The sequence below is a fragment of the Phocoena sinus genome, chromosome 17, assembly GCF_008692025.1.
Source record: "Phocoena sinus isolate mPhoSin1 chromosome 17, mPhoSin1.pri, whole genome shotgun sequence".
In the NCBI taxonomy this organism is placed as follows: Eukaryota; Metazoa; Chordata; class Mammalia; order Artiodactyla; family Phocoenidae; genus Phocoena; species Phocoena sinus.
Window position 1 is genome coordinate 52,423,647 of NC_045779.1, and position 9,550 is coordinate 52,433,196.

Genomic DNA, 9,550 nt, shown 5'->3' on the forward strand with positions numbered 1-9,550 from the left:
TCCCAGGAGACCAAGGGACCAGACGGTATGAGAAGGACAGGGCCTTTGAAAGCTACCTGAGCCCAGCAGGGTAGCTAGCCTCCTAGAGGGATAAGGAGTGAAGGTTGAGATTCTCCTCAGACTTGGCAAGGGTAGAACAGGTATCTCAGGTTAGAGGCTCTGAGGGATTCATTCAGCATCCCACAGTCTAGGCTCAGAAAAAAATTTATAATCTGGGTTCTCAGGAAGCAGATCTGTGGCTAGATTTGAGTTACATAAGGATAAAAGAATCTGTTCTCCATTATATGATTTATTTCCATGAATTTGCACTTCTTTTCCCCTCAATTTTCTAGTAAAAATGTTTTCAAATTTTTAACAATAATTCTGCCTTTATTTTTGCTAAAAGATTGGGGTGGAAAGGAGGATTTTGAGATTGTCTGCTGGAAGGACAAGAGCAGTATTGCAAAATGGGGCAGAGCGCCCCTAGGGGCCAACTGCTATGATGGCAGCTACAGAAGACCAGGGGAAACCTGGCAGCACCAGACAGCTGCACTGCTGGTGGCGGGTGGAGGTATTACCTCTGCAGTTGTGGAGCTCAGGAGACTTGTTTCTGCTTTATTTACACCTCCTAGGCCATTCCTATGAACCATTTTCCTTTATTACCAGAAATCTTGTGACCTACTGATTAAACTCAGCCCTTGCTATGTAGTTGTAGCTCCTCTCAAATCCACAGCAGAAAAATCTGTAGGAAGATAAATCCAGAATTTGGGAATCTGGCTTATGTTGTTTCATCTGCCCATGTGTCCCTTCTAGTTATTTCTAGAATGCTGTTTCATCAAAGAGAAAAAATGCTTTAAAAAAAGGTAACTTTAATATTTTCTTTTTAGAGGTACTAAAACCACATCGTCAAAATTTTGGCAATTAAAAGAAAAATATTACTCATCATCTCATTGCCCTAACATCAATTATCCATATTCCTTCTGTTAGCATTTTCGTGTACTTACTTTCAGGCTTATCTACTGTGCATCAAAATAGCACTATTAAAATGAGAATACGATTCGAAGTAACATATGGCATTTTAGGCCTTTGATGCCATCTCTTCTGGCTGTTTCTGGATGGCTAGCACACATACCCACTGTTCTCCCAGGAAGTTAGTCACCTTCTGTTTGTCTTCTGATTGCGCACTAATCTGAGATACGAGGCTCTCAGCTCGTTGACCAACAGCTCGGGCTGCTGCTGGAAGGTCAGAGCACAAGGATGGCTTCCCAGGTCTCTGGTGTCAACTGCACTGGCCAAAAGTTTCAGGAAGAGCTGCCGGTGGGAGAGAATTAGCAAATTCCAGACTGGAGAAATGACCTCAATTCAGAAGTTGGTACAAAAACAACTGTGTCCCTTTCTATTCAAAATCCCAGCGTCTGGCTTGCCATAATGTGATGTTAATTCAAGGGAGAGCAGGAAAGTGAGATGAAGTTCCCAAAGTTTGCCAAGAGATCTGTGGTGGAAAAATGTAGTTTAATAAAGGACATGGATTCTCAAGTCCTGAAGGCCCAGATTTGACTCCTTTGCCTCTTTCTGACTGCGTGACCTTAGAAAAGTTGTTTAGCACCTCTAGGACTCAGCAGGTGATAAGTATACGTTAGTTAAAAAAAGAAGGGAGGAGGGAAGGAAAGAAGAAAGGTCAGGTCTCACCAGTTAATGTCTCTGGGCAAATGAACTTCTCTGATCCTCATTTTCTCACATATAAAATGGGCCTAATAACAGTGATCAGTTCATACTACTGTTGTTAAGATCAGACAAGAATACATGCAAAGTCTATCATTTATGTCTGGCACATGGTTGGAGCTTAACAGATATCCTCTCTCCCTCAGGACCAAACCATTCCAACCACTACTGTTGCTACCTGCTTGCTTGTTTTCCATTCTCCTCATCCTAAATTTTTTTTATTTTAACAGTCATTAAAGGGAAACAATAAATTTTCCCCAGATGACTTATGATATAATGTGAGAAATGATTTCTCATTAGAAAAGAAGTTGACAGAACTTTTCTTCCCAAAGGTAGATGGAAAAGGTTACAGTAGATGGCATGAAAAATGGCCAGATACCTATCATTCATTCATTCATACATTCGTTCATCCATCGATATTGTTTTGTTCCTATTCTGAGTCAGACACTGGCTTAGACACTGGTTCGAGAGCCTTCAAAGATGAACAGTGTTTCCTGTCCTCAAGTATCTCACAGTCTAATTAATAGAGATATGGGTATGGCCATCAAATGTTACACTATTCATTGTGTTAACGTCATGACTTGCCAGCATCCGAATTAGACTGGAGTTTGAGATTTCCAGGGGTGAGTTTTGAGATAAATTTTGAGGGATGAAAAGATACTATTATAATTTTGGCTCCTTCAGAATCCCTTTCTCTTGATCTCTCCTCTCTTCTTCTTTCCGCTCCCTCACCTTGTCCTCCTTCCCCCTCCACCTTATTTCCACTTTGAGAGACCTCTGCTGCCCTAATTGTTAATTAGCTCTATTATTAAAAAATTCAAGAACACCATGTTATACTGCCACCTGTTGGCTCATTAGTAAATTTCTCTTCTGACAGGTAGTTTCTTTGGTTTGCAACAAAGTTTTCAGAACAGACCTTAGTAGTGCCTTTATTGAAACTTTCAGCACTTTCAGAAAACTTTCATACTTTAGGTTACACAGAACTGAACACCAATGAATAGCATCAATATTCAGTGGGTATAGGATAATGCGCATGTGCTTTGTGGTCTGAAAAGACAATAGTCCAAAGCTCCTTTCTTCTTTTGACCTGCCAAGCCACTGTAGACAAGCAAGATAAGTCATATGCAGTCATATGGTAAAGTCATATTCAGATAGTCCCTACCTTATATATTCCAAGGTGTATTTTTGAAATTAATAGACTTTATTATTATTATTTTTTTTTGGTTTAGGTTTTAGGTTTACAGAACCTAAACCTACAGTTTTAGGTTTACAGAACCTAAACCTACAGTTTTAGGTTTACAGAAAAACTAAGCAGAAGGTACAGAGTTCCCATATACCCCTTCACTAAGGTCTACTTTTTTTACTTTTTATCTTTGGGCACCATCCATTCCCTGTCTACCTGATTAATTAAGTATGATTATATATGATTATACTCTACTTCTAAAGAAGGTTCGAGTAAGTGCCTGTCAAACGGATGTATACGCCTTAGTCTTCCCCTGCCCTACCCATACCCCTGACCCATCTCATCTGGTTTACCTCCAAGGTCTTCTAGATCTCCATGGTTGACTAAACACCAAGACTTATGGATCCTTCTTGGATAGCCTTAAAAGCACGATCTCTCCTCTGGCCTGAAACTGAGCATGGGGAAACCACACAACCCTGAAAATGAATGACATGGCTAGCACTGGCCTTCTAACTGCAGTGGGGTCCCAGGGCTGCCTGCAATCATTTTATGCTCCCTAGTTAACATAAATTCTCTCCTATTCTTTATAGGGTCTATTTGACACCTTCTTTATATTTCAAACCTACCAGCCTACCACCTCATCTCAGGCTGTGCAGATGCCCTTCTCTCCTGACTGACTGACAAAATAGAAGCTATTAAGAGAATTCTCTCAGTCTCCTGCCTCCAAACCTATAAATTCACCTACCTCCATCCCATCCTTTCCATGGCCGGTCCTGTAGAATGGAAGTTGTCTCTCTTCTGTACAAGGGTAGTTCCTTTATCTGGGCTTTGGATCCCACTCTTTTCCACCTCTTAAGCAAAATTATCCCATCAGTTAGTCCTTCCAACTCCCCAGGTTTCTATTTCCTTATCTGAAAAATGGAATAATCACAGTACCTACTTGTGAGCATCAAAGGAGTTACTAAGCATGAAGAACTTGGAAGAGTGCCTAGTATATACTGAGCATTCCGTGAGTGTTAGCTGTTATTATTAGCTATTATACTTTTTTCGGATAACTTTAACCTACTTTTCTATCAGACACTTCACATCAGCATTTAAACATGCTGAAACCTTTCCCAAGGAAATAAGTTACTCTCTGAACTCTTGTACCTTTCTAGTACTACCCAGTTGCTTCTCCCCATTCCTCATAGAACTTCTAAAAAGGAGTCTGTATTCCCGGGTCTCACATTCCCTGCCCCTTCACCCAACCCACTCCACTCATGCACCTGTACCCACCATTCTACCAAACAGCTCTTGCCCAAAGTAAAAATTACTTCCATGTGGTTAAATCTAATGGCTAGTTTTTATCTTAACCTTGATCTCTCATCAGTCTTTGGCATAGATAAACACTCCCACATTTTTGAAACCAAATTTCCTTCTGTAACACAGCCCTCCTGTGTTTTCCCACTGACCCAGTATCCTTTTAGGCCATTTCTTAAATGTTGGTGTTCCTCAGCCTAGCCCTGACCTTCTTATGTTTTCATCCTACCTTCCCTCCCTGGGTAATATCTTTCTTTTCAATTGTTTCAATTACTGTTTATATGCAGATCTTCCATAAATTCTATCAATCTTTATTCCATAACTATCCCGTAATCCAACTGGATATCTCAGGGTCCAAAACTCACTATATTCCAATTGAATTCATCATACTTCCTCTAAAAGCTGATCTTTTTTCCTGTGTTCCTTAAGTTAATAAATGCCATCCTTGTGCGGACTCAGGAAGCTGGGTGACACTGTCAACTCTTCTCTCTCTGTCACCTTTACAGCAAATTGGAACCTAACTCATACCTGTTCTACCTCTTAATTATCTTTAAAATGTGTTCATTTTTCTACCATTTCTTGCTGCCTGGATTTCTAACCCTGCACACAGACTTGTCCCTTTGGTACATTTTTAAACCATAGCCAGAATGATGTCTTTAAAGTGCAAATCTGATCATCCCCTACCCTGGCCCCAGCTGAAACCCTTCTATGCTCACTATCGCCCTCAAGATAAAGTTCATACGCTAACTTATGGCTTACAAGATCTCGCATGATCTAATCGTTGCATTCTAACTTTGACTTTCACCAATGGTTTTCCTTCTGTTTACAACACTTCCCAATCTCAAACCTCTACCTCCCACCACCACCATCCTGTTCCTATTGCCCTCCAGATGTATTCACTGGAAAATCTGATTTGTTAGAGGCATGCAGTTTACTCCAGCCTTGAGTGTGAAATAGAAGAGAATGATTTCTGGTCTTGAAATGCTTTCTGCTGGAACTATATGGGTGTATAGTATTATGGCAAGATAAAGCCATATTAAAGATATGGTAAACATAGAAGCTGTGTTAGCTTTGGGGTTTGTTATATGAATTGAAGAGCAATTCAAAAGAATTTTTTAGTGATCAAGTGAAATAATGAGTTCCAAACTGGTATAATTTGAAAAGCTTCTGCCATAGAAAATACATTTCATCTTATTTATTATAAAATATTAGGCTTAGCTTCATTATTTTAATGAACTCACTTCTCTTAGGTGAGAATTCAAAGAATTCTCTTTGCAAATGTACTCCCATGATTCTTTCTTATAGTTTTTCCTCTTGTTTTCCCCTACCACTTATTTGACTTTTATTATTAAAACAGAAAACAATTTTAGATTAGGATCTATTTTTTTTAAAAGACAGTGGTGTTTGTATTTTTAAATATTCATATGGTTGCACTGCTATATTTTTATTGTTATAATAAACTCAGTAAAATGCAACCTTTTCAAATAAATACAAGATTTTAGCAGATCTATTTTGAAACTCGGCAAGATTTTTAATATAATCGTTACTTGGGAAGAGAATATTAGAAAACTCCACATTTCAAACGCTTTTAAAATACACTTGAGAGCTGCCGATTTCCTAATGCTTCAGTTACTAAATATAGAAGTGTGAATTTGTTAAGACCAGTGTGCTTACGTCTCCCATGGTAAACAACTGGGGTGTTTTTTTTTTGTATATAAATTACTATTTTTTTCCTGCCTGTGCTGATGTCAGTATTTTTCTCCACAGAGTTCTAAATTCAGAAGTATTTCCATAGAAAAGGACTATATTGAAGTATTGCAAATGGAGAATAAACATAGACCTAAGAACCTTCTAGCTTTCATTTTTGGCCGTTAATTATGCAATAATGGATATCTGAAAAATATTGTTTTAAAATAAGAAAATTATTCATTACTAGATACAATGGAATCAAAGCAAATAATAATTAGGCAGTTTCTGTAATTTCACCTAAGAATTGCCTTACAGAGTTATACTTTTACGGCTGTAAATCCTATCCTGTGAATTCCACACGTTTTATAAATAAGTGATTTTATTTATTCAACAAATATTCACTGAGCCTTTCTTGGCTATGTACCAAGAACTCCAGTAAATATTAGGAGAAATTTAAATAGTTTGCCTTGGTAGCAGTAATAGGTATGATTTTTAATTTCATTTTGTGCCCTTGCACGGGGTCCTAAGTAGGGTTTAGACTGTTCTATGGCCATGGAGAATAAAGGTAGAACGAAGAACTCCACCCAAATATTTAAGCCATGCTGCATCCTTTTGGGCAACCTTTAAATAACAAAATAAAATATGATCATTTTAACACTTACAGGATAATGACATGATCTGTTTAATATTAATACTTCAATTTCTATTTTTAACCCATATTTTAAGAAAGCAAGAATGAAAATACAGAAAAATAACCATGACAAAAGAATGCTACTTATTAATATATGACATATGCTGTATTTTTTTCTTTATAATTAAGAAATACGGTCAAGTGAAAATCAAGCAAGTCTTTTTTTCCCCCTTGGTTGAATCCCTTGAATTCCTTTTCTACAGAGTGCTGCTATTTCTATAAACATTACAAACTAAATGGACACACAACAACGCTTAATGGTAGGAAATGTACTCACTTCATTTTATTTTGCTCTATTATTACACTTTACTGCAGACTAGTCACTTGTCCATACTTTACAAACATAGGCAGAGATAATGGTGATTTACAGAGGGGGTCTGAGCACAAAATGCTGTTTCTTTTTTATCAGAAGGAAGACGGTTCGCCTTCAAAACTGAGGTTTTCTGATGGTCTTTTGCCAAAGGCTAATTTGTTTGTTCTGGTGAGTTTTAATAAGAAAAGTTTGACAGCACGTCTGCAGTTATATACTCCTGGCATTGGGCCTTCCATAGAAATGTGCATTAGATACTCAAGCCCTGTCTCAAGCATTCTATTCCTGTAACCTTACTTCATCCGTTCCTTTCCACTGTAGCCACTGAAACTGGAAATGACTGCAGAATACAAATCATATGATAAATATTGGGGAATATGTCTTTGTAGTTTTTCAGCACCACTGCCAAACTTCTTGCCTAGGGAGCTGTGGGAGGCTTTTCAACCTGAAACCTGTGAGCAGTCCCATTCTCTGGCCAACTGGGAAGCAGCCACATGATTTTATGGCAGCAGCCCTTTGAAAGGATTAATAAACGTTTCAAGTTCTTTGACTGCATATGCTTTTAAGGCATGCTCATGGCTGGGCCTATACTTATATCCAATCATTTTAAACACTGGGATGCATCTTCTTTATGAATATCCCCAAAATGTGACACACACAGTTTTAAATAACATTGTTATAAATGAGGACTCTTTCCCTGAAATTTTTCATCACAACACTATCCCCCATTTTGTCTGATCCTACTGAAGGATACATCTTGGGGTTTCTTTCTGCATTCACCAGTAAGTCGCTGAGTGGAAGGCAATGCCGTTTGGAGAGTGGGTCTAACATCTCAATGATGAGTGGAGGTGTAGGACAAGTTTTGCTAGTTAACATCTTCAGGTAGCACTGGATTCTCACTTGTAGGCCTGAACTTACGATTTTCTCAGTGACTATGCTTTTAAACAGAGGCTCTCACACAGGGAATCTATGAAGGAGGGCTGTGTCTGCCCTGTTTTTATGCTCTAACCAGTGCATTCCATCTGCTTTCTTCAGTGATGTTAAGCAGTCTTTCAGAAAATCTGCTAAAGTTTTTTTTTTTTTAACATCTTTATTGGGGTATAATTGCTTTACAATGGTATATTAGTTTCTGCTTTATAACAAAGTGAGTCAGCTGTACATATGCATATATCCCCATACCGCCTCAAAAATATGGAACGCTTCATGAATTTGCGTGTCATCCTTGCGCACAGGCCACGCTAATCTTCTCTGTATCGTTCCAATTTTAGTATATGTGCTGCCGAAGCGAGCACTCTGCTAAAGTTTTTAACTCACGAAGACAAATGGGAGCTGTTTGATATGTTATAAAGAGAGGCAAGCGGGACTTCCCTGGTGGCCCAGTGGTTAAGAATCCACCTGCCAATGCAGGGGACACGAGTTCGAGCCCCGGTCTGGGAAGATCCCACATGCCACGGAGCAGCTAAGCCCGTGTGCCACGACTGCTGAGCCTGCACTCTAGAGCCCACGAACCACAACTACTGAAGCTTGCACACCTAGAACCTGTGCTCTGCAACAAGAGAAGCCACCGCATTGAGAAGCCCGCACACCACCACGAAGAGTAGCTCTGGCTCGCAGCAACTGGAGAAAGCCCGCATGCAGCAATGAAGACCCAACACAGCCAAAAATAAATAAATAAATAAATTTTTTTAGAAAAAGAGAGAGGTAAGTGTGGCAAAAAAGGCAACAAAGCCAGTGTTTTACAGGCGTTAGAAGCTCCTAGCTCTCTAAATGGTGACTAAGATGAAGGTATTGAAACTCAGAAGGGCATTTTCTGCTTCAGCAGGTCAGGGACTTCTCCATTTGGAGAGTAGAGTTAATACCCATTAAACCATTATGCTTGTTATTTACATCTCCACTCCAAGTTCTGAGACTGTGTCAAGAATTATATTTTCTTCAAACCTTGTATTCACCTGCTTGGTCTCTTTTAAACTCAATAACTTAACATTTGGCAAAGGAGTCTTACCCACATAGAATGTATACATCATTTCATGCACTTGTGTTTTCAGACCTGTTAATAAGGATGGAAAAGTACTGGGTTTACCAAACAGTGAACATTAGATCATGCTTGACAACTTTCTCAATGATGTGGGTGAGCCTTATGTGTACTTTCAGCAAAGTAGTCTTGCCCGAGTCTACTCCATGATGGACTTCCGTTTGGGCAATGAGAGGAAATCAGCCAAGGGAATTTCCAGTTTGGCCGTTGTGTAGGCAATAACAAACAACTTGACAGTCTGCTGCCTTTTGTTTGTCCCGACACCGATACGACTTCTAGTCATGATTGCCAGTTTGAGGTTCTCCAGTGTAACGGCGTAGAGAATTTAAAAACTGATAGCTCTTTGATGCAGTTCATTGCCTATGTGTTTATTTACATTGTCCTTTTTCAGTGAGGAGCCCACGATGTCAACAAAGGCAGCACTGTGTTTCACAGTGGCCCATTTTGAATTTGTTCCTTTGTACACAGAGAACAATAAGTTTTACCAACCACAACCCCATCGCCAGATGCATAAGAGCTCTTCACCTCTACCTGCCATTTCTTAACCTCCCCACACGAAGAACCATTCTGCTCTTCCCTTCTACTCCTGTTTTTCACTTAGTAATTATCCTCTCTTCTAAATCTTGTAGATCTTCTGTGCATGAG

The 9,550-nt window shown here is 39.2% G+C and overlaps 1 non-coding gene across 1 annotated transcript; it reads right to left on the reverse strand.

Moving 5' to 3' along the window:
- Positions 1–8,058: 8,058 nt before the first annotated feature.
- LOC116742797 lies at positions 8,059–8,165 on the reverse strand. The gene has a single exon (XR_004346577.1). It is a non-coding gene; the product is annotated as a U6 spliceosomal RNA (small nuclear RNA).
- Positions 8,166–9,550: the final 1,385 nt, after the last annotated feature.